This window comes from Cebus imitator, unplaced genomic scaffold (genome assembly GCF_001604975.1).
Source record: "Cebus imitator isolate Cc_AM_T3 unplaced genomic scaffold, Cebus_imitator-1.0 Scaffold880, whole genome shotgun sequence".
NCBI classification, from domain to species: Eukaryota; Metazoa; Chordata; class Mammalia; order Primates; family Cebidae; genus Cebus; species Cebus imitator.
The window spans coordinates 285,844-289,483 of NW_016108195.1; positions in this window are offsets into that span (position 1 = coordinate 285,844).

Here is a 3,640-nt window from a genome sequence, read left to right on the forward strand (position 1 = left end):
GGAAGGCACTGAAAATGGCCTGTAAGGCTTTCCTCTGTATTAGACTAAAGAATCTGACCAGTTTTTAAGGGCTTTAACACAAGCCCACTGTAATTACACCCTCAACTATGATCAGACACACCAGCAATGGGAACTGCCGTGCAATGGCTCTAATGAGCTCACCGTGGACCTCCACAGACTTTCTCTGTGGTGGGGAAACAATAAAAGCAATACCAGAAAGATTCATAATGATTCACTTACACCTATAAATAGTTCAGTGATGGGGACAGAATATATGAAAACAGGAGTCAAAACTGTACAATTTCTCAACCTCACTAATATATCTCCATTTTTTCCTTAATTTTTCCCTTATCCCATTAACATTTAAAAATCTTATCTGTCAGTCCCAGCTTCTCCTGCCTATAATAATGCTCATATTAGTTTTAGTTGCACCATGGATTGTCAATATCTCATTTTGTGTCTTCTAGGATACAACTATTTCAAACCAAAATGTTACCACAGTGAGGGCATCAGCCACTAAAAGGACTTCATGACTCTCTTTTGGGCACAGCAGGACAAAATTTTAGACTGCAAATGCTGTTCCCCCAAGGTCCCACAGCAACCCTGCTGAATTTATTAAATAACTTCCAACTCAGGGATTTAGACCCACATAACTTCCTAACTGACAAACAATCCTAGGTAGAGCCAACTCTACACCCCTGGTCAGCAGGAAGCAGTTGGAAGATCAGACCATCACCCACATTCCAAAGTTGTATCATTGTTGCTCTGTCAGGGAAGGAATGTGAAGTCCTAATTAGGGAAAAGGAGATAGGCTGGCAGAAGGGAAACCACAAAGAGAGAGCAGATTAACTATAAGTCTGCCTTTCTTTATGGTCCAGGACACAGAGTCCTCTTGCACAAATGACTCCCAATCTTTCTATATCCAGCTATCACCATACAACTGCAAGTTAGCTCACTGCAACCTTGACATTATCAGTACTGCACAAAGCCCTCTTCAGCACACAGGAGCAATCTCCAGCAAGCCTTTGTCTGTTTGCAGTCAGCTCCTCTTACTGATCTGGCTGTTGCACACTTGCAATGTATTTTCAAACTTTCTGTAATGAATCTGCCTTTCTTAACCTACAACTTTCCTGGTAAATTCTTCTTACCCCCATGCCACTAGCCCCATGTAATTACTGCTCACCCACAACAATAAATACTTAAACACAAGACCTGAAAGCATAAAACTTCCACAGGAAAACATAGAGTGAAAGTTCAGGGACTATTAATCTATGATTATAGGTTGCAAGAAGAAAACATATGGGAAAATGATCAAAATTAATGAAATGAGTCAAAAATTCTGAATTTTTTGACACACACACACATACACATGAGCTTCACAGTAAAGACAATAATGAACCAATAACAATTAGAAGGCTTTATTCAGTTAGGGGGGAAATTATGGGTAATCGGGTATCAGGGATTATTATCTGACATGAGGCAGAAACTAACGCTACTAAGGATCAAAATACAAAACAAAATAACCCAATCAAAATTGGGCAAAGAACTTGAACAGACACTTCTGAAAGAAAGACAAAATTCACTTTGAATTTTGTTTGAAGAGGTGGTTCTTAACATCACTAGTTATCTCAAAACTGTAAATGAAAACCACATTTTCAGATAACATTTAACTCTAATTGGAATGAATATTACCAAAAAGGAAACAAATTATTTAAAAGGGAGTGCCAGGAGTGGAGTTGGATACAGAGATACTCTTATATCACAATTTTATATACACTATGAAAACCGCTTGGAGCTTTCTCAAACTTAAATATGCAGCTACCATTTCAGCTAGCCAACACTGCATATATAATTTAGGAAAATGAAAGCAAGCTAACTTGCTTTCCCATGTTCACTGTGGCAATATTCACAATAGCCAAGACACAGAATCAACCTACCAGTCTATCAACTGATGAGGGGATGGAGAAACTCCAGTATGTAGCCACAATGGAATACACCACACTCATAACAATGTATGACATTGTATCATTTTCAGTAACACAAATAAACCTGGAAGACATAAAGTTAAATGAAGTGAGCCAGGAAGACAAATACTGCTTCTTCTCACCCATGTGGAAGCTAAAACAATTACCTAATTGAAGATAAAACTACAATAGTGTTTATCACAGGATGCAGGGAGAAGAGAGCAAGGGCAGAAACTGGCAATGAGTACAAAGCTGCAGTTACAGGGGAGGAATGACTTCTGGTGTTCCACTCCACAGCGTGAGTGGCAGTAACAATATGATACCCTATTTTTCAATATAGCTAGAAATGAGGACGCCAAGTGTTCACACCAGAAAAAAATAAGGCCAGGTATGGTGGCTTACATCTAGAAAGCCAGCAGTTTGGAAGTCTGAGTGGGCAGATTCTTTGAGCCCAGGAGTTGCAGACCAGCTTCAGCAAAATGGCAAAAATGCATCTCTAAAAAAAAAAAAAATACAAAAATTAGTCAGGATGGTGGTGTATGCCTGTAGTACCAGCTACTCTGGATTCTCAGTTGGGAGAATGGCTTGAAACCAGAAGATGGAGGCTACAGTGAGCTGTGCTTGTGCCACTCCACTCTAGCCTGGGTGACAGAGTGAATCCGTTTCAAAAGAATTCAAAATACATAAAGAAAGCAAAACTATAGAGGGGCATGGCCATGAGAAACACCCTGACTTCATCACTGCAATGGTTACAAGTAGTAAAATATCCCACTGGACTCCCTAATTTTGGATATGTGTTATGAACCAAATTTTAAAAATACAAGCAAACAATGCTAAGATTCACATAGAATCATGAAAGACCCTGAAGATCCCAAGCAATTGTCAGAACTACAAACTCATTTGGAGGCAGCATGCTCCCCGATGTCAAATAACAGGGAAAAGCTATCCTTGTCCAAACAATTTGGGAGAGGCATACAAATAGAGCAAAATGCCAGTGGACAAAATCAGGCAGCCAAGAAATGAACCCAAATGTATACATAGTCAGTGCATTTTCCAAAAGAAACTCAGGAAGACAAAATGGGAAGTGACTAGCCTGTTTAGCAAAAGATTTTGGGAAAACTGGGTAACTATGTGCAAAAGAATAACGTGGGACCTTGGGTTTCACGATACACAAAAATCGGTTCAATTAATTTTAAGATTCGAACACAAGACCTGCAAGTATAAATTTTCTGTAACAAAACTTAGAGTGTTAGTTTTCCCAGCTACTGGGGAGACTGAGGAATGAGGATTGTTTGAACCTGGGAGTTGGAGGTTGCAGTGAGCTGAGGCTGCACCACTGCGCTCCAGCCTGAGCGGCAGAGTAAAATTGTGTCTCAGAAAAATAAAAAAATGGGCTGGGTGTAGTGGCTCACACCTGTTATCCCAGCACTTTGGGAGGCCAAGGAGGTTGATCAGCTGAAGTCAGGAGTTCAGGACCAGCCTGGCTAATAAGGTGAAACCCAATACCTACTCAAAATACAAAAATTAGCCAGATGTGATGGTACAGGCCTGTAGTCCCAGCTGCATGGGAGGCTGAGGCATGAGAATCGCTTGAACCTGGGAGGCAGAGGCTGCTGGGAGCCCAGATTGCACCACTGCACTCTAGCCTGGGCATCAGAGACTCCATCTCAAAAAAA